This window comes from Rhinolophus sinicus, chromosome X, assembly GCF_036562045.2.
Source record: "Rhinolophus sinicus isolate RSC01 chromosome X, ASM3656204v1, whole genome shotgun sequence".
NCBI lineage: Eukaryota > Metazoa > Chordata > Mammalia > Chiroptera > Rhinolophidae > Rhinolophus > Rhinolophus sinicus.
This window is the reverse complement of record NC_133768.1, coordinates 13,014,720-13,036,754: the sequence shown is the minus strand read 5'-3', so window position 1 is coordinate 13,036,754 and position 22,035 is coordinate 13,014,720. Positions and strand designations below refer to the sequence as shown.

Below are 22,035 nucleotides of genomic sequence, written 5' to 3'. Positions count from 1 at the left end.
CACAGGGCGCAGTGTCCCGGTGGGTATGCGGAGAGCTTTTGAAGTTCGAAAGCTCTTCCTGCACCAGATTCAGAGCCCATATGTTTCAGCAGTTCTGTTTACTCCTGCAGGCATCTGCCCAGATAGGAGGCGCCAGGTGCGGGGTTAGTTGTGAGGGGTGGCCCAGAGCAATGGCAGCGACCACCACCACAGCCGGTCCTGCTTCCACAGCTCCCTCCCCTTTGCTGAAACTAGTTGGGCTGCGAATCTGTGTCTGCGGTCCACAGTTCTCAAAACAGGAAATTTTCTGTTGTTTTGATCTGACACTGCTATTGTTCCGCTTCTAGCACTGGGCAGGTGGGGGCGGGGCGAGCTCTGGGAGGGTAGGGAGGGGGCAGCTAGTCTCAGTGCCTAAGGCTCCGTTCTCTGCTCGGCAGTGCGGGCTTAAACCACCGTTTTCAGCCTTTTTCCCTCAGTCTTTTCTCCGAGGTCTCTGCCTTGAGCACTGGGTTCAGCCGTGTTATATGCTGCCCCCTAAGCCCTGTGGGCCATAAGCGGAGCCCTAGCAGTCTGAGTTCTTCCCTCTCCCGCAGCTGCGGTAGTTCCGGGATGCAGCAAGCTCGGAGCACTGAGCTAGGTCTGCGTCCTGCGCCTGTGTGGCTCCATCTCCGCACTTCTCCCTTCCTTCCTCCTCCCCTCCCCGGCTCATGGGATTCACCCACCTTTAGGTGAATTCGGTAGTGGGCCTCTTCGTCTTGCCTGTCTGCTGTGCAGGGAGTCCTTTGTGGAGTTTTTGTTTGATTATTTGTAAATTCCAGGGTCGCTTTACAGAGGCTCACCTCACGCCACCATTTTGATCTGTAGTTTTCAGGATAGAAGTCTTGCACAACTTTTGTCCAATTTATTCCTAAGTGTGTTTTGTTGTTGTTGTTGTTTTGTTTTTATAACCACGCCCATCTGGCTTGTTTTCTTGAAGAGGATGTGGAGTTAACAATGTGAAGACAATTGGGACATGAGGCTGAGAAGAACACCTTCCCCTCCCCATACATGTCCACTGCCCCAAATAAAAAACAACCAACTAGGGGAGAGCAGCTGAGACAGCAACTGGGGGCATGGGACAGGGGACAGAGACATAACTCAAGGGCAGCTGAAGAGACCATGCATATGCTGGGAGGGCCCAGAGGCAGCGGCTGTAGAGTAATACGGGTACAAGTCTCTGTATCTTCCACACAGGTCTGTATAAATATATGGAGATTAAGTTGTTTGCTTTTCCCCTTTCTCTCCCTTCTGCTTGCCTCAGTCCCAGCTCTTCTTTCCACATGAGGGCAAAAGGAAGGCAGATGATGAGCAAGTCATCATCACCGAATTGCGATGAGACACACATCCATCAACTTCTAGGTCTTCTGCACTATTACAGGATTCTTTAAGTGTTCTCTCAATGCCTGGGGGTCCTTCTGCATCTGTTCCAGGATGAGCCGCATGGCCGGGTCGCTCATGATCTGCTACACCTCAGGGTCGGCCATGGCCCATCGCTTCACATCTTCGGGGCTGTTGTGTTGGTTGTACTGGGCCATCATACATCATTGGTAACCATCTGGGGCCTCCTTACAGTTGGAGTCCAGCTCTAGTGCCTTCTGGAAGACATCCATAGCTTTTGTGTAGTCCTCCATCACTTCTAGGGCAGCTGCTTTCTGTGTATAACCCTTGATGAAGGTTAGCTCTAGCTGGACACATTCCTCACAGTCCTTGAGTGCCAGCTGAAACTCCAGGAGTTTGGTGTAGCAGGCAGCCCAGTTGCTGTACAGTTTGGAATCTCTTGGGTTCTGTTTGATGGCTTCAGTATAATGCTTCATGGCCTGGGGATAGTCACCTTTCTGAAAACATTCATTGCCTTTGTTCTCCTCCAAAGCCAGGTTGGGATTTATGTAAGCCAGCTGCTCTTGTTCCTTCAGGATTTTCTCTGCCTGTTGGCATTTCTTGAGAACATCTGGCGTTCGGTGCTCTGCCAGAGACTTGTTGTAGAAATGGATGGCATCCTTGTACTTTTCTTCTTTGAAGTAGGAATTGCCAATTCGAGCGTAAACCTTGGCAATCTGTCGATAGTCTTCCCGGTTTTCTCGCCCCACTTCAATGGCCTTCTCACAAAGCTCCCGGCATTTACTGTAGTCGCTCTTTTCGAAGTACACAGCTGCTTGATTGGTCATGTAAGTCATGTTAATGGGGTCCAGGTCCTTGGCTCTGTCGTAGTGCTTCAAAGCTGTGTCAAAGTCTTTTCTTGTAGGCATCATTCCCCAACTCTTTTTCTTTCAGTGCCTGTTTCTTATTCTCTGGAAGATCCCCTTCCATTGGCTCTGGCTTGGTCTCCTTTTTGGGAGGAGGAGGTGGTGGTGGTTTGCAACTTCCTCCTCCTCATCCATACTGCCCAGATCGACTCCGAGGAGGACACTGAGAGTAGTCATGACCTGGGGATCTTGCAGTTTCGCACCAGGTCAGATGGTTTATTTCGTAGTTGTTCTATCAGTTCCCGGTAGGCAGGATCACTCAGCAGCGTCCTTGTCCTGGGATCACTCTCCAACTCCTGGTACAGATTGGGCATGTTGAAAGCATTCATGAATTTCCTCTCTGCCAATTGCGCCTCCATATTCTGTAAACCCTCTTTGAGCTGAGGATTATTTGCTTAATGTTTTAGACCCTCCTCATAGGTTTGCTTGACTTCTTCAAATCGGTTTAAGAACTCAAGAGCTGCTGCTTTTCACGAATAGCCATTGCCCCAGTCAGACTTTAAGTCAACCGTTTTGCAACCATCCTCATAAACCTTCTGGTAGTCTCCTTTCTTGGCATAGGCTGCTGAGCGATTGCTGTAGAGGACATGGTTCTGGGGATCTAACTTAATTGCTTCAGAGGAGCACTGTAACACATCGTTGATGTTGCCAGCACTCAGGGCCTTATTGCCCTTCTCTTTTAGCTCATTTACCTACTCCGTAGCCGGCCCGGTACTCCGTTGAATAGGCTCCGTCCAATACGCATTCCCAACTCTCCTAAGTGTTTTATGCTTTTTGTTTCTTTTATAAATGGAATTGCTTTTGAAATTTCATTTTCAGATTCTTCATTGCTAGTATATAGAAATACAACTAAATTTTAATATTGCTCGTGTGTCCTGCAACCTTGCTAAATTTGCTGATTAGCTCAAATTGTGTCTCTGTATGTGTACGTGTACGTGTGTGTGAATTCCTCAGAATTTTCTATATATAAGACTATGTCACCTGCAAATAGAGATAGTTTTACTTTTTCCTTTCCAATCTGTATGCCTTTTCTTGCTTTTACTTGTCTGACTACCCTGGGTAGAACATCCAGTTAAATATGAAATAGAAACAGCAATAAGAGGACATCCTCGTTTTGTTCTGGTTCTTAGGGAGAAAGCCTTCAGTCCTAACTATGATGTTAGCTGTGGGTTTTTCATAGGTATCCTTTATCAAGTTAAGGAAGTTCTCTTCCATTAAAAATCCTAGTTTGTTGATTTTTTTTTATCATGAAAATATGTTGGATTTTGTCAAATGCTTTTTCTTTGTCTATTGAGGTGATCATAGGGTTTTGTCCTTCATTAATATGATGTATTACATTGATTCTCATACATTGAAACAATCTTACATACATAAGACAAATACCATTTGGTCACAATACATGTGGATTTGGTTTGCTATTGCTTTCGTAAGGATTTATGCATCAACAATTGTTATGGATATTGGTCTGCAGTTTTTTCTTGTAATGTCTGTTTCAGTGTCAGATAATACTAGCCACATGGAATGAGTTGATAAATGTTCCCTCCTCTCTATTTTTTTGGAAGAGCTTGTGAAGTCTTGGTGTTAATTCTTCCTTAAACATTTGGTAGATTTCTCCAATGAAGTCATCTGGTCCTGGGATTTACTTTTGGGCAGTTTTTTGATTACTGATTCAATGTCTTTGCCTGTATTCAGATTTTCTATTTCTTCTTGACTCAGTTTCAGTACTCATGTCTTTCTGGAAATTTGACTATGTCATCTAGATTATCGAATTTGTTGGCATACAATTGTTCATATTATTGTCTTCTAATCATTGTTATTTCTGTAAGGTCAGTAGTAATGTCTCCATATTCATTACTCACTTTAGTAATTTGAGTCTTCTTTCTAGCTCAATCTAGTTAATCGTTGGTCAATATTATTGATCTTTTCAAAGGTCCATTGATATTTCTTTATTGTTTTCTATTTTTTATTTCATTAATTTCCACTGTAATCTTTTTCATTTCTTTCCTTCTGCTTGCTTTGGATTTAGTTAGATTTTCTTTTTCTAATTTCTTAAGGTATAAGGTTAAATTATTGCTTTGAAATCTTTCTTCTTTTTAATGTAGGCATTTACACCTATAAAATTCTCTGTAAGCACTGCTTTAGCAGCATCCTATAAATTTTTATTTATTTATCCCTTCAATTCTGTCAGCTTTTGCTTCACGTATTTTGGAACTCTGCTGTTAGGTGCACATATGCTTATAACTGTTCTATCTCCTGGATGAATCGACCATTTAATCATTATAAAATGTCCTATGTAGTAATACTTTTTACCTTAAAGTCTATTTTGTCTGATATTAATATAGCTATTCTAGGTCTTTTTTATTATGTTTTCGTGATATATTTTTCTGTCTTTTTACTTTCAACCCATTTGTGTCTTTGAATCTAAAGTGTGTCTCTGGTACATATATACAATGGACTATTACTCAGCCACAAGTAAAGATGAAATTCTGCCATTTGTGACAACACGGATGGATCTTGAGATTATCATCCTAGGTGAAATAAGTCAGACAGAAAAGTGGAGAACCATATGACTTCACTCATACGTGGGATATAAAACTGAAACCAACAAATGAACAAAACAAACAAATAAATACTTATAGACACAGACAACAGTTCAGTGGTTACCAGAAGGTAAAGGGGGGAGGGAGAAGTAGAAGGGGGTCAAATATATGGTGACAGAAGGAGATTTGACTTTGGATGATGAACACACAATGCAATATATAGATGATGTATTATAAAATGTACACCTGAAACCTATATAATTTTATTAACCAATGTCACCCCAATAAATTTAATAAAAAATAATTTAAAAAATAAAGTGGGTCTCTTGTAGATAGCATATTGTGGATCTTTTGTTTTATATTCATTCTGCCAATCTCTGCCTTTTGATGATTTAATCTGTTTATATTTAATAATATAGGATCTATAGCTACCGTTTATGATTTGTTTTCTACATGTATTATGTCTTTTTTGTTCCTATAATCTTCCATTATTGCCTTCTTTTATGCTAAATAGATATATTTAGTGTACCACTTTAATTCTCTTTTTCTGTATTTTACTATATTTTTATTTTCTTGGGGATTGCCCTGAGGGTTAAAATTAATATCTTAATTTATAATCTAGTTTGGGTTAATACCAACTTAAAATCAAGTATATAAAACTGTTGCTCCTATGTAGCTCCCTGGATTATTGTAAGCTTTTGGCTAATTTCCAGAGTTCTGAAAAAGTTAATTTTGACTTTTTCTGCCAGTGTTCTTGTTGCTTTCATGCAGGAGAGGCTTTTTGGAGGTTCTTGCTCCAACTTCCCTAATGACATTATTCCCATAAACGGGTGCCTACAATCTTGGGAAGAATTCCAATGGAGTAGCTAATGGTGTGGAAGTAAAGATAACTATTATTGCTTCTCAGTCAATATATAGCTGTGGAGGATTGCATTGTTTCTAATTATCCACTCTCTCTTTATCTGTGCCCTCTGCCCTTGCAGTTCTTCCATCTAGAAATGGAGTACACTTCCCCGTTCCACTGATAATGTGGTTAGCCATATGCCTCTCTTTGGCCAAGTGGAATGTGGACAAAATAAGGGTGCCAGTTCTGAGCTTAGACCATAAAGCAAGTGATGTTTCCACTCACCCCTTTTGTGCTTCTGCTATCCCCATTGAAGAACATGTGCAGCTAGCCTGCTGGTCCAAGAAGGAAAAGAAACACACGGAGCCAGCCTGGACTCAACCTAGAACTTAGAGCCAAATTCACCCAAGCTTGGTCTACGTCAAACGTCAGCCAACTCACAGGTGTGTGAACAAGAACAAATGATCTAAGCCACTGAATTTGGGGCTGGTTTATTATGCAACATTATTGTGGCAATAGCTGACTGATATGATACATATTGTTTTGATCATACCCTTTTAAAACCTGGACCTCAAATATATCTACCAGTTATTTGTGCCATCACCTCTTCCCTTCTCTCCCTCCTAACAAATGGAAGAGTTTGCTCCACATTATCTGGTCTAAGATAAGGAGGCATTTTTAGCTTTTTGTCAGTTATAGATGAATATTTGGTATGAAAGGCAACAACGATATAAGATCTAGCACACTCAAGACAGCCTCAATCTTTCTGGGAAGCAGCCAGCAAATCATTCTCCAGACAGCAGAAACTCAAGGTCAAAAGACTAGGCCTTTTTTCTAAAGATAAATGATTAATTCTTCCCTCTCTGAGGGGAACATTTTGCAACAGGGAAAGCTATAATGGAAAATCACTTTCATTCCAAAGATTTTCCTCCAGAAAACTAGGTATTTCCTTCAGAGCAGTTTGAGATCACATTTTTCTGATTGGATGACATCATTTTGGGATGGAAAAGTGCTTTTGTCTCAGTATCTTTCTGGTCAAAATGTACTCAACTCCTGTAAGCTCTTGGATCTGAAAAATGGTAGATTGTGAGGAAGATACGTGGGAGAATCATTGTTAAGATACTTGGTAAACTTTATAGGTGTTTTTTTTCTGAAGTGTTGGTAATTTTCTGTTGACTACTGCTACTGTGTCTTGCTCAGTTAAATTTTGTCTTTAATAGGTAACCTCTAATTTACTGATGATGTTAATCATGATGATCATTTCCTGATCACTACATTAAGGAATGAAGTACAAGGTCTGACAATTAAGTTCGCGACCTCATCCTAGAAAAAGTGCTACATACCTCATTGCTGAATATCACTACGGTCACCTTCGAAGTACTCCCCTTGGGAAGCTATACACTGACACCAGTGCCTAGTCCACCCTTCAAAGCAATTTTGGAACTCTTTTTCTGGAATGGCCATCAGAGCTGTCATCGTATTAACCTCGATGTCCTGAAGGTCATCAAAATGTCTTCCTTTCTATATTTCCTTATCTTCAGGTAAATAAAGAGTCATTGGGGGCCAGATCAGGTGAGTAGGGAAGGTGTTCCAATACAGTTGTTTGTTGACTGGCTACAAACTCCCTCCCAGACAGCGCCATGTGAGCTGGTGCATTGTCTTGATGCAAGAGCCATGAATTGTTGGTGAAAAGCTCAGGTCGTCTAACTTTTTCATGCAGCCTTTTCAGCCCTTCCCAATAGTAAACTTGGTTAACTGTTTGTCCAGTTGGTACATATTCATAATGAATAATCCCTCTGACATCAAAAAAGGTGAGCAACATCATTGCAACAAGTTCACGAACTTAATTGTCAGAACTCACATAGAAGAGTTGGCTAATTCTGTTCTGGATATAGGAAATAATGTGTTCTATGATGTGGGAAGTAAATATACATGTATGAAAGTTTAAGCCTAGCATTTCACTAATGCCTCTGCCCTCAATCTTAAGACATGCTTTATGTATGTAACTCCCTTCATGAGGGGCTTATGTACATCAGAAGTATTGGTTTTTTTAATGAAAGAGAAACATTTTCTTGAGATCCAAAGAGTCAACCAAGTACAACTGCCACTTTTTTTCACATATGGTTATCTAGTTGTTCTGGCACCATTTATTGAAAGATTATCCTCTTTCTATATTGAATTACCTTGGCATCATTGTTAAAAATTAATTGGCCATATATGTAGTGGATTATTTCTAGACTCTATATTTTGCTCCAATGATCCATGTCTATTCTTATGCCAATGCCATGCTGTCTTGATTACTGTAGCTTTATAGTAAATCTTCTAATCAGATAGTGAGAGGCCTCCAACTTTGACCTTTTTGTTTTCAAAATTATCTTGGCTATTTTAGTTTCTTTAATTTTCCATATAAATTTTAGAGTCAGCCTGTCAGTTCTACAAAAAAAGGATTCTAGGATTGGATTTTCATTAGGATTGCTTTGAATCTATAGGTAATTTAAGAAGCATTGACAACCTAACATGTTTGAGCCTTCTTATCCATGAACATGGTATATATCAAGAAAGAAAAATAAAATTCAAGCTTGTTTAAGACACTGTTACTTACAGTTTGTTGTTACATGCAGCCAAGCCTAATGCTAATCAATAGAGGCATCCACAACTCCTTATAAATGCATAAAATACTCAATTAAAAAAAATGGATGGAGATGCTTTTTTAAAAACAGGATGTCCAAGGACACCAGAATCAACCTGAAGGAGTTTCCAATTGCCAAAGGTGAAACAATTTGAGCAATAAAATAAATAATGATAGCACTGAATTTATAACCCAAAGAATAAACTAAATATCCATGAGTTCATACTGATATAAATACATGGGGAATAAGAAACAAATATTCCTTACAGAAGAATTTCAGTTAACACATATAGAAAGAATGAGAGAAATTAAAAAATCACCCTTAGAACACCACAGCAGTCATTGCTGCAGGCAAGATTCATTGATATGTATGCATACTCGTATGTCAAATTCATCAAATTGTACACTTTACATATGTGCAGACTGTTCATCAATTATACCTTAATAACATTAAGACATTATTAATTTTGTTTAATTTTATTCTCTAATAAAAAGTTAACAATTTGGTGCTTTCACTCAAGTAAAGGAGGTGAACTTTCTTCACTACAGCAAAGAACTGTTTGAATATCTATAGTTTGTGTATCAGAGCATATCCAAGGGACTCAGAGTAGGCCTTGTTCATGGTCTGCCCTTATGCCCTCCCCCTTATCACTTCAGGTGCTGGCCCAACTTCCGACAGCTGGCACTTGCATTTGCCTGATGGACTTCTCTGGATGCTGAAGCCTACTTTGCCTGTCCATTTGTCAGGCCAGAAGTGCCAGAGAATTAATGCCCCCAGAGGAACTACCCTCAACTAGTGACGGCTGAGAATTGATCGGTGTATAACTATCCCAGCTTCCTCCCCTCTTGGATGGAGTAACTCTGAAAAGCATGTTCCACGCTATTTCCCAGAGTTCCATTACAAGATTATGCTCTCCAGTTACCTACAGAGCTAACTGGCTCAATAATGTACCCTTTATTGGCTGCTTTCCCATCCTGTCTCACTTCCCCACTTCCCCACTGGCATTTCCTTTACTTTCAAATAAACTACTTGCACTACTTCCCTCAGGGCTAGCTTCTGGGAGGACTCAAACTAAGACAAATATGTAGTGGGCACCTTTAGTGAACACATGAGCATCTCTTAGAAAAATTGCTAAGGAACATACTCCCCTTATAGAAAAACTACCAAGAATTTCAAGAACCTAAAACGGGTTTTTTCCAGCCTACAAATATGCTTTAAAAGTACTGTCTATAAACAAGTGCAATTAAAAATAAGTAGTAATATATGCAACTGGCTTAAAGTTGACCTGCTTTTCACCATTTCTGATGGATAACTTGGGCAATCTTGGCCACCACTCAGTTTATTCTCAAACAGTATATATTTGTCTATTTGTCATTGTTCAGCAACTCTTCACTCCTGGGGTTTTTGTTTTTGCTATCCCTTACTTGTTTGTTTTCATAAGACAGCTGAGAAGAAAAGAGAAGGGCAAGCTCATTGCACAAAGCTTCAGCTTTATAAGGCAATTACTTACCCTAATAAGAAGGAGTGCTGAGCTCAAGGCTTGAACACAATGGGTTGACAATAAAGAATTTGCATCATTCATGAACATGGTAATTAAAAGCCATGAGAAATCTAGATATTGGAAATGAAATGGTTCTAGAAGTAGCAGCAGTTAACATGGGTTCTTATCACCTCTAAGGAGAGAGTGTTGTTGGTAATTATAATAGATTGCAAAAATTGCCCCAATTCTTAACCTTTCCCTGTATCCACACCCCCATTTGCCATGTAATTTTTCAGTGTTCTTCTGCTTTGCCTTAGGGCTCAGCCATGTGGCTTACTTTATCAACAGGGTATAGGAGAACATTTTACAAGTAGAGGCTTGAAAAGAGCTTTCATGGTTGGATTTGCTTCGTCCTGTCCTCTGCCATGACCACAAGAACATGCTCAGGATGGATGCTAGTGGATGAAAGACAAGTGGAGCAGAGCCAAGTCGCCCCACTCACTTTAGCCAAGGCTATCTTGAGCCAGCTGATAGTCAGCTAACCGCCAGATATGTGAGTGAGCCCAGGCAAGACCAGATATACTGCCCAGCTGAGGCCAGCTTAAATTTCCAACCTGCAGACACATTAAATTTATACTTAATATTTGAAGCCACTGAGTTTCACAGTGGTTTGTTACACAGCATTTTGATGGAGACAGATAATGAATACAGTAAGGTTGGAGATTAGGCAGTATAACCTTTCTTGGGACAATAAGGCCCCAAATTCACATAAAAATTGGTAAATTCAGCAAGTCATCTAAATACTCATAAATATCTAGATAAGTGATGGATTCTAAAACACCCACATCAGAGGTTGCAAACTAATGGCCCACCATCCACATCCAGTCTAGAGATGTGTTCCTATGGAATACTGAAAGCATGATTTCTTGTCTTAAGTCAGAGAGAATAAGTGAGTCTGTATTAAAGAGCTCACCTCTATTAATTTAAACTTCTTTCTCTACTACGAATCAGATGTAAAAGCTAAAGCTAAACCCTGGGGTCAGGAAAACTTGACTCTGTGGATCAGACAGGGCTCAGTCAGACAAACAGAACTACTAGGAATGACGTAGAATAGGAATTTATTATAGAGATTTAACCTTAAGCAATTATGGGAGCTGGTAAAACAGTCTCAGTTGGGCTGTTTCTTCTGCATCTGGTGCAGAGCCTATAGTCAGGTAGGCATGAAGAAGGTGACAATAGGAGTAACTGAAACCTGTGAGGAACAAGCTGGAATGGGCATTGGCCTTTCCCCATCTCCAAGCCTCCAACCTTGCTGCTTTGGGCGACCTACAGAAGTTGGTGCTCTTGCCATGAAGCCACACTGACACCTGGCCTAGGATTTAGAGAAGCTGAAGGAAGCGATCCTGCAATATCTGCAACTACAAGCCTGGCTGTTGCTCCAGAAACAAGGTGCACCAGCCATGAAAATGTGCACAAGCTGTAACATGGCCTGACCTACACTGACCTTCTGACAGCAAACATGGCTACTGTTTCATTTCCACCTTCCAATTCTGCTGTAAATTTCTCCTGTGGCTGACTCTAACTAGAATCATACAGGGAGGGGAACTCTGGGAAATATAGTACCATCTTAGCCAAGTTGACACATTATAAAGCCACCACATCTTGACAATTATGTGAACAAGTGAAAACTTAGCTGGAAATCAGGAAGCCAGCTGTTATATCCTAAGTTTTAAATTTCTGGATAAAAACTAGAGAGAGAAGAGCTATCTAGTTCATGCTGTGTGTCTCAGGAAACTTTTGACTGCAAGTGAGTCAAACTAGCTTAAATGTTTGGAGATTTCTGGTCTCATATAATAAGTTCAAAAGTAGTATGGTTTCAAAGAAGGCTAATTAATGGGTCAATGGCTCCATCTAGGATCCACGTTCTTCCATCTTTTTGCTCTCTATCCTCAGCATGTTGGATTTGTCCTCAGGCTTGTGGCTTCCTGGTCACAAGGTGTCTGAAGCAGTTCCAACTATCACATCCCCACACACTAATAACCAAAATTGTCTATTTTTGACACGAGAGGAAACCTTTCCCAGAAGTTTCCTTAGCAGACCTCTTTTGACATCCCATTGGCCAAAACTGGTCACATGTCCACCCTAACCCAATCACTGGCAAAAGGAATGGGTTCATACAAATTTAGCTTCCTAGCCTATGATTATCTCCACACAACTTTTTCTCTCATTTTAATTATCTGCTTATGATATATTTTCCAAAGTACAATTATTAGGTCAAAAGGCATGATAGTACTTTTCATTTTTTTCAAAAAGTATAAAGCTAAACAGGCCCTGTTATTAATGTTACTTTTCCTCCCTGACTTCATCTTTGGATTATTTATATACTAAGCCAACCCATGTCTAAATGGTTTAGCCTCCTCAAAATCACTTGGTTACCCATTACCTGAACCAAACTGGGTTTCTATTAGCAAAGAATAATAGGAAAGATGGGTGAACAAGGGCTTTTTTGTGTGGCTATTCATTCACTTGGCATTTATTTTACATCTGCAACCATATCAAGAGCACCAGATATGAAAGCTCCACAGAGAACACGTAGGGAAGGGGGAAGAATTTCTCCTTAGCCCAAAGAAATAAAGTGTGACCATCTTCTGAGTTCTAGAGGGAAGCTTAAAAATAGACACGAAACAGCCAACAAGCACATAAAAAGATGTTCAATATAATTAGTCATTAGGGAAGTGCAAATCAAAACCACAACGAGGAACCACTTCACACCCACTAGATTTTCCCAAAACAAGGAAAATAAGTGTTGGTGAGAATATGGAGAAATTGAAACCCTGATATATTGCTGGTGGGAATGTAAAATGGTACAGTGGCTGTGGAAAAGTTTGGCAGTTCCTCAAAAAGTTAAACAGAATTATCATCACCCAGCAATTTTATTCCTAGGTTCCCCTCCCATACAAATATTTGTGCACACAAACACTTGTACACAAATATTCGTAGCAGCATTATTGACAATAACCCAAAAGTGGAAACAACCCAAATGTCCACCACTGAATGACTAGATAAACAAATTGTGGTTTGGACAAAGGAATATTATACAGCCATAAAAAGGAAGGAAATACTGCTACATGCTACAATGTAGATGAACCTTGAAAACATGATGCTAAGTGAAAGCAACCTGACACAAAAGGTGACATATTATATGATTCCATTTATATAAAATGTCCAGAATGGGCAAATCCGTACTGATAGAAAGCAGATTAGTAGTTGCCTGGGACTGGGGGAAGGAGGAATGGGTAATGATTGCTCAATTAAACCTCACTGAATTTCTGGGATGATGAACATGTTTTGAACTAGACAGAGGTGGTAGTTGTACCACACTGTGAATGTACTGCCACTGAGATGTTCACTTTAAGATGGTTAATTTTATTTCAATGTTTAAAAATCTTAAAAAAATAAAATGGACACATGAGAGAAAATAGCTTTTCCCACCTTGTTAAGAATAAAGTAGTTGGAAGCACTAAAGCCACCTTGTGGTCAGGAAGACACAAGTCTGAGGAATAACAAGCTTCTAAAAGTGGCAGAGCAAAAACATGGAAAGAACCTGGGTTCTACATCGGTTGTCAAGCCATTTACCTGATCTGCCATAAAACCACACTTCCACGGGACTTTTTATTTTGTGAGATAATAAACTGCCCCATTAATAAGTCCTAGGGATGTAATATTTCCCACATGCTTTCATTTTTTCTTTTATTTATATTTGCTGCCTGGAAGCTAGCAGCCGTCTGGAAATTTCCCTGAATGATTCCAGGTATTCCCATAATCATTTTCAGGCACCACAGGTTTTGAAAACACTCCTCATCTACTCACCTGCAGAAACCAGACATGCACCATTCCTGCTGATATAAAACCAAAGCCCTGTGAACCTAACCACTTACCAAAGCTAACCATTCCAGACCTCCCAGAACACAGGCACATTCTGTCCAGAGCTTTTCTGTAGTCCACAGGCATTTGAAATTCCATAGTCAAAAGGAACCTGACCTTCAACAGAATGGATCTCTTTTTAGTCTCCATCTCACTTCGATTAATTTTCATGTTTCTGTATATGCTGCTGGGGCCTCTTGCTGTTCCCACTACTATATATCCATACACACATGCATATAAACACACTTCACTGTATGTTCCTGGATAAATGTTTTGTACCTTAAAGATCACTCAGAAATGATAATGCCACAAATCCCTCAATGTAGTTTTACCTCAGCTTCCCCCACGCCATCTCCCAAGAAAACCATCTTTGGGTGGAAGTGGAAAGGAGACAGGAAGGCAGTTTGCCACTTCCTGCCCCTGCCCCACCCTGAGCCGTGAAGGAGGGAGACATCCTTTGGGATACTTGAGCTATGGTTGTGGGGGTCCCTCGTCGGCAGCCACATCTGCCATTCAGCAGGAGCCAAGGCAGAGTCTCCTTTGTATTCTCTAAGACATTTTGTATGAATAATTCGGTTAATGTCCGTTGATTTAAGTTTTATGTCAGGTGTAACAAATCCCAACTGACGGATGTGACACTGTAGAGCTGACAAAACACTTCCACATGCATCATGTTATTTAATTGGGGCTACAGTACTTCACGGTGAATCTTCTTGTCCCAACTTCATGACAGGAAGCCAAGGAGACGTTAGGAGAGGTGACTTCCACCTAGCCGCAGCCTGGAAGTGGCAGCCGGGATGCCAGCCCAAGCCTTCTGATCCCAGATCTTGCTTTTTCTGTTCCCTGTTGTGGACATCTGGGGCCCAGCCTCTGGTACTTGCCCTCACAGTCCTCCTCTGAAGGACGGGAATCTCCGGGGATGCCCAGCTCCCAGCCCACAGTCTAAACTGCCTGAGGCGTCCTTTCCTAATGTCACTGTTACAACATCTATCTGCGACTGTGCTAAGAAATGTTGCTTTCAAGGCCAGGCTCATGAACTAGGGAGGAAATAATAACCGTGTAGGGCTGATGTACATAAGAACAGAATCACCTCTAGGCACCCACTAGAAGCACCTGTTGTACCTCTATGACCATTGTTTTATTTTTCAAAAGACAGTCTTTCATAAAAAAGAATGACTGCTCAGAGAGGTCAGAAAAGGCCTTTTATCTTTTGGCCGCTCCCTCATCCCTTCTTACCCAACCCCAGGAAATTCCTGGTAGACATCATAACGTTGGAAGTTGAATGAGGACTTTGGATTAGTTTCCTATTGCTGCCATAACAAATTACCGCAAATTTCAAGGTTTGCAAAAATGCAAATTTACACAACCAGTTTTATAAAATGGAGCTATAAAAAATAAAATTCATTAGAGTGATGGAAAACAAACAAATATACATTCATTATCTGACATGTTTGAAGGTCAGAAGTCTAGATACAGGATGGCTCAACTGAGTCCTCTGCTTAGAGTTTCTCAAAAACAAAATCAAGGTGTTGGCAGAGCTGTATTCACGTCTGAAGGCTCTGGGAACGGATCTGCTTTCATGCACATTCAAGTTGCTGGCAGAATTCAGCTCCCTGTGATCACAGGGCGAGGTCCTTGTTTCCTTGTTGGCGGTCAGCTAGAAGCCTCTCTCCGCTCCCCAGGGCCACCTGCATTCCTCATCACATTGCCCCTCCACCTGCAGGGCCCTCTCATGCTTCACACCTTCTGCCTTCCTCTTCTGCCTGTAGGGGCTTATGTGATCACATTGGGCCCATTGGATAATCCAGGATAACCTCTTTAAAATCAGCTGATTAATAACCGTAATTACATCTGCAAAGTCCCCTTTGCCAGGTAACACGGTATCACTACAGGAGTAACACCAGAGGGCAAAGATGATGGGGGGCAAAATTGTGCTTACCACAATCCATCCTCTGGTGGTTCCCATGAGTCTTGTCCGTTCCACATGCATCCATTCCTCATGGCCTCCAAGTCCAGATGTCTACTAAGTCTCTGCAGTGTTCAGGCTTTCTCTACAGTGAGTTAGGATTTCTCTATAATCGTCCTTAATCCCTCTGAGTTCTCACCAATAGTCTTTAATATCCGTATTTCTACTACCAGTCTGTTCAAGGCAATCTAGGCTGTTTTCTATCATGCTGCCATGTCCTGGGTACGTTACTTTACTTCTCAGGGTTAAAAATTTCTTCATCTACATAATAATTCTAGTTTCAAATTTTAGGAGCAAGAATACCCCACAGAATGATCTTAATCATCTCCCACGTGGCTTTGGATTTCAGCCGCTACCAGGTTCCATAGGAAAAATGTCATCAAACCGTCCAGAGGTCACATTTTGGCCTGTTCAAGAAAGGAGGGGGAGTAGTTGGGCCAAATGGTTTGCCGGTCTTGAAATCAGGGATGGGCTGGTGGTCTCTGAAATGATCTCTGAGACAGAGGTCCCTGTATCTTCTACTTCCCAAGGCTGGAAACACTGCCACGGCCTGACAACAACCAACCAACAGTCCATTTTCAATTTAACAAACACACATGTAGCACTTAGTAGGCACTAAGCATCAATACTTTACATTTATATTAACGTATGGGCACCCTTACTGGTAACTTATGGAAGAGGAAGTGAGGCACCGAGAAGCAAGGAACTTGCCTAAGATTGCACAGCTAGCTGTTAAGGGATGAAGCCAGGATCAGAATCCAGGCAGTCACACTCCAGATCTCACGCTTTTAACCACTATGTTATGCTGCCACGCTGCCATCTTTTGGGCCCCCTCTTCTTATTCATCCTAACAGTGGGGTCAGAAGAGGTGACAGGAGGAAATGATCCTCCCCTCCTCACCCCACTGCCTCCAACGGGACCATCAGAGAATTAAGGAAGAGTAGTGCTTGGGAGAACAAGAAAACCAAAACCAGAGTTAGAGAAGAGGTGGAAAATAAGGAAGTTGGACAACAATGAGCTCAAAATGTTAAACATTTAAACTCTGTTTCTCTGTCTTCTGCCTCATTGCAGCTTGAAGCTGACCTGCGGGGATGCTGAGAAATCCTCGAGTCACAGAGCAGAGCGAAACAGGAATCAGCTGGGGTCTTCACAGGGCCCAGCAGGCTGAACACACAGTGGGGGCAATAAAAAAACTTGGTAAAATCATATTTTAAAATAAATTCTTGAATTATTGCTGTCTATAAGAGGGGGAGGAAGTACTATGTAAAACCTAAATTCACTATGACCAGTCATTCTGCCATCTAAGAGAAAAATTCCTATTATTGACAAATAGGAATTGTCTCTTCCCCTTACAGAGGCTGGGAAGGAAAGAATGAGAAAATATGGAAATGTGAGCACTTCAGCCATTCTTCTATGCTGCTAAAGGTGAGGTCGCAAACTGGCAATGCATGGGTCCCAGCTAGCTCGCAGACATGTTTTGTTTGGCCTTCATAATGGTAGCGTGCAGTGATTTTCCCCTCTCAGTGTTTTAAATTGCAAATAGTTGCCAACATATAAAAAAATAGGCAAGAATCCTTTGACAGATGTACTGCAAATAAGTTCTGTTCCACAGCTTGCCAAAACTCTTAGTTGTGAATTTTGATAAACAGAAGTTCTTAATGAAATCCAATTTATCAATCTTTCCCTTTATGGTTAGTGCTTTGTATACCCTGTTTTAAAGGCTCTTTATGAAATTCCGGAAGATATTATCCTATGCTTTCTGCTAGAAACTATTGTTTCACCTCTCACATTTAGATCTATGACCCATATTGAATTAATTTTTGTGCAGGGTAGGGATCCAGGTTCATTTTTTTTCCACACGGCTATCCAATGGCTCCGTCACCGTTTATTGAAAAGACCATCTTTCCCTGCCACTGAATTATGATGGCATCTTTATTGTAAATCAAGGGATCATACATGTGTGGACGTGTTTTGAGGCTCTCTGTTCTGTACATTGATCTATTTGTCTAACAGTAGTAATACCACGCTTCTAATTACTGTGGCTTTATGTCATGAAATCTAGTCCTCCAACTTTGTCCTTCTTCAAGATTATCTTGATACCATTCATTGGGATAGACACTCACAATGGGGGCATGTTTGTATGTTATTACTCAATAAAAGAGTAAGTAACACAAAGGGGACTTTCTGGAGGGTGAGGGAGATGAGATATTGAACCCCTCTCAAAGAATCAGAAATCTAGCAACACAGGAGCCTATGTGATAATAATCCAGAGCTGTCTCTATAGACGGAGTATACAAGCTCCAATCTGTCATGGGCCCCACCTCTTGGCCCCTATCACTGAGGCGGATGGGCCAATGCCACTTTCCTTAGTCCTGACTGGCTCCACTCATTTAAATGGCTGCTTGGATTCATGGACTAATTTAGCAGAGCCTGTTCATGTGGCTTTGACCCTGGGAAGGAATGGCCCTGGTAATGGTGAGGGGAAGGCTCCATGGCTCTGGATGATTGAGGGAAATGGAGGGAAACCTGAGGGGCTACTTTAGTGCAGGTTTCTCCACCTCAGCACTACTGACATTTGGGGCAGGATCATTCTCTGTGGTGGGGCTGTCCTGTGCACATAGGATGTTTACCCCTGGCCTCTACCCACTAGATTGTGCCCCTCCAAGTTGTGACAACCAAAAATGTTTGTAGACATTGCCCAGTGTTCCCTGGGGGACAGGGGCAGATTTGCACCCAGTTGAGAACTACTGGCCTTGACCTAGAACAGAAACAGGAAGGGCAGAAGAGAGGTCGGCAGTGCGGGTATTGGCACCGGGTCCCAAATACTGGCAGGATGCCAAAGGTTCCCACCTGCCCCCCTTCCCTCAGCCAGAAGCAGAACAAGACACTTTGAGAAAGAGTGGACTGTGCAGCATGGAGCTGTAAACAGGACAGAGGCATCACAAACCCTAAGGGGCATCTTCTGCATAGAACGCAATGTGAACAATATCCCCTGGAGTTGTATGATGTGGTCGCCCTAGATATAAACTATTTACGAGCTCCCATCTCCCTAAGGATTCTGAAATTCTGCCCCTTTCCCATTCCTCCCCATTGCCCATACACAGACACCTGAACGCCTCCTGTAAATGATGCTTAGGGAGAAATAGATGGCTCACCTATCAAACTAATTCCTAGGAAGCCAGAGCCAGAAGTGACTAGGATAAAAATATCACGTCTTCCACCATCACCTCTGCCTCTCAGAAAGACTGAGATGCAGGCTTTCACCACCCGTGGGTTGAGGTTCAAGCCAATGTCATTTGCATTTCAAAGGCCCAGCACCACACATCTCTGTATCTGTATTTAATTTCATTCCCCGAGCATTATCTTTCTTCCCCTTGGCTTTCCATCAGCCTTGTAGCTTTGATTAAGTCTAATACAGGGGTGGAGGCACATGCTCTGTTCCAAAGTGATGTACCCAGAATGGGAGTGGTCCACCCCAGGCACAAGAATAAGGGATGCATTCTCTGCAGAATATTTTAAAACAATAAAAAAAACGGACTAAAAGTCAGTCTGCTCTTATTATCACCATGCACCAGGAAAGGAATTCTAAAATGTTTTAGACACTGGTCAATGATCAAATGCTCCTCCCCCGATGAATGTTCTGTTGGTATATGTTCTAAACAATTACTGTGGCTATTGTTTTTTAAATATGTATATGTAATTTTATGTTTATAACATAAGCAACATTAGCAAGGCAGAAATATTACATATATACACACACGTATACACATGTAGTATTTATGTCTTCTGCTGATGTTGCTTTTGTTTGTGATGCTAGAGAATACGGTAAGTCGCTATTTAACATCGGTACGTTCTGTGACTAAGCAAAATGACGTAAAATGAAACCAATTTTATCACAAACTAACTGATGTATAAATAAGAGTTAAGTTCCTACAGCGTCTCATCAACATTATAACGAAACAACGTAGAATAAAATGACGTTAAGGACCTGCTTGTACTTACAGGTGATTCTTGAAAATTTTTGCTGTTTCTGTGCCAAATCCTTTTTTTCTGCCAAATCTGCTAAGAGGATTTCAGGGCAAATAACGGAAGGTATATCTGGGTTACAATCTTAAAGTTCCTTTTTAGTCTATGTTTGAAACAAAAATGGAATGAGAGGAAATCCACTCAGATGCCTGCAAATGCTAATGTTCACACTTCCAGAACACCTCATATTTGAAAAACAATATGAAGTGGGAGTTTGCCATGGAGACGTTACACTTGGACCATTTTTGCCCGCAGGCTTGGGAATATTTCAGAATTGTTAAATAACCTCAACTGAGAACTCTTGTTCAAAAGGAATTGGATATTTCAGCTTCATTTCCAAACTCTTTATTTCTGCACTTTGACAAGCCTTCTTGCCAAAAAAAGAGACTTTTACCTCTCGGTCATCTCGGGGCCCCTGATTTCCCCCACCGAAAAAAAAAAAAAAAAATGCTGAGGATGGAAAAAGTCTCACGTCATCCAATGGGACTCCTGCCTACCAGGGTTCAGTCCCTTGTGTTCTGGGCATTGGTCCTTTCTCCAAGTACACGCCAGAAGACATGTAACAAATCAAACAAACAGGCTGGGTTTATGTTAGAAACACTACTTTACAATCTTCCAGTGAAGCGTTTCCTTTTTAGGGGGCAGAAAAAAACTGGGAGAACACAAATCACTCCTTGAAGATTAGTGAAGTGACTTCATGCATTTGTGCTTAAATCTCAAAACGGGCTGTAATCTCACGGTGCTTTATGTCTTCTCATGATGTGCAAGGCCTTCCCATCTGGCCTTGTGTACAACTCTTGCCATTTCCCCCCCTCTACATGCCACATCCACCCGTGCTATCCAGAGGAGAATCTTTTGCAATTCCCAGAATACCCCACACTCTTACCCTCCCTTGTCTTAGCATACACAGCCCCCTCTGCCTGGAACACCCTCCTCTTCTAAGTTAATGCCTATCCAATCTTTTAAGACTCTTCCATGAAGACTTCCTGGATCTCTACAATCTGAATTGGATGCCCCTCCAGTGTGTTCTTTTTCCTCCTGAGTTCACAGCTAGACTACATTTCCCAGTATCCCTTGGAATTAACTGTTGTCATATGACTGAGCTCTAGGAAATGAAATATGCCGAGATGTGTGTCACTTCTGTGAAGATAAATTATATCCTCTCCACAATCTCTCTTTTCTCCACACTGGCTAAAAGGAGAAAACTCTCTAGCCCCACAGGAAGAGGGAGGCACACACGGGAGGAGTCTGGGTCCCTGCATAAGCATAAAGAAAATGGAACAACTATGACCACCCACTCTGGACTGTAAGATAAGTGCGAAATCAACTTCCACTGTGTCAAGCCACTGACCACTTGGAGCTCTTTGTTACAGCAATTAGCTGACCGTGACTAATACATCATAGCACCTATCCCACACTGAACTGAAAATCATTTGCAGGTGTCCGTGAGCTCCTTGAGGGACAGGATTCTGTCTTGTAGGTCTCATCTCTAGCTCCTATCACCATGCTTGATACACAGTAGGAACACAGTCAATATCTGTGGGAGGGAGGGAGGAGAGGGAACAAACTCATGAATGGACACTGTAGCACAGCAGTCTGCCCTGGAAACATTTTTATCCTTTGCTCTGAATTAGCTGAGACCCTGGATGAGTGTTTTGCTGCTGTGCATGTTTCCTTGACTGTAAAATGGGGTTAGCTAGCTCAGAAGTTCAGCTTTAGTGCGTATCAGCGTCACCGGGAGGGCTTGTTAACACCGGGACTGCCAGGCCTTCTCCCCGAGTTCCAGATTCAGTTAGTCTGAGGTGGGTCCCAAGACTTTCATTTCTAGTAAGTTCCTTGATGATGCTGAGATTGCTGGTCTGGGGACACATTTTGGGAAACGCATGCCTGGACGGTCTCAGATCTCTTTCATCTCTGAAGTGAGTGACCTGGTGACCCTCACCAGCACTTGGGAAAGCTCAGGGCCTGGTGATGTCCAGTGTTAAGCTTATGAGCCAAATCATGGATGACGTGTCCAGAATTAGTTTGGCATTTGGAACTACCTGATCAGAAATACCCTACGTGTGGCCCACCATTTACATCTACATTACAGAATAAAACCCCCACCCTGTTGGAGACTGGTGCCTCCTACAAATATTCAAATTTTAAATGTAAGAAACTGCGACTGAGATGCCAGATACTTGGTCAGGATTTTCAAGCCAACTCTTCCTGATCCCTCCCCTTCACCCCCACTCCAACTAAGGACATTATGATGGGAACATTTTTCAACAAAAAGAACACCGATTAGATAAAGCAAATAACTTGACCCCAAGCCAAGTTTTCAATTCAGTGGATCTTTAAAATGCACTGTGAATTAGCAATGAT

General features: G+C 41.6%; 1 pseudogene; it reads right to left on the bottom strand.

Annotated features, from left to right (window-relative positions):
- Positions 1–1,144: 1,144 nt before the first annotated feature.
- On the bottom strand, positions 1,145–13,649 carry LOC109455002 (stress-induced-phosphoprotein 1; annotated as a pseudogene).
- Positions 13,650–22,035: the final 8,386 nt, after the last annotated feature.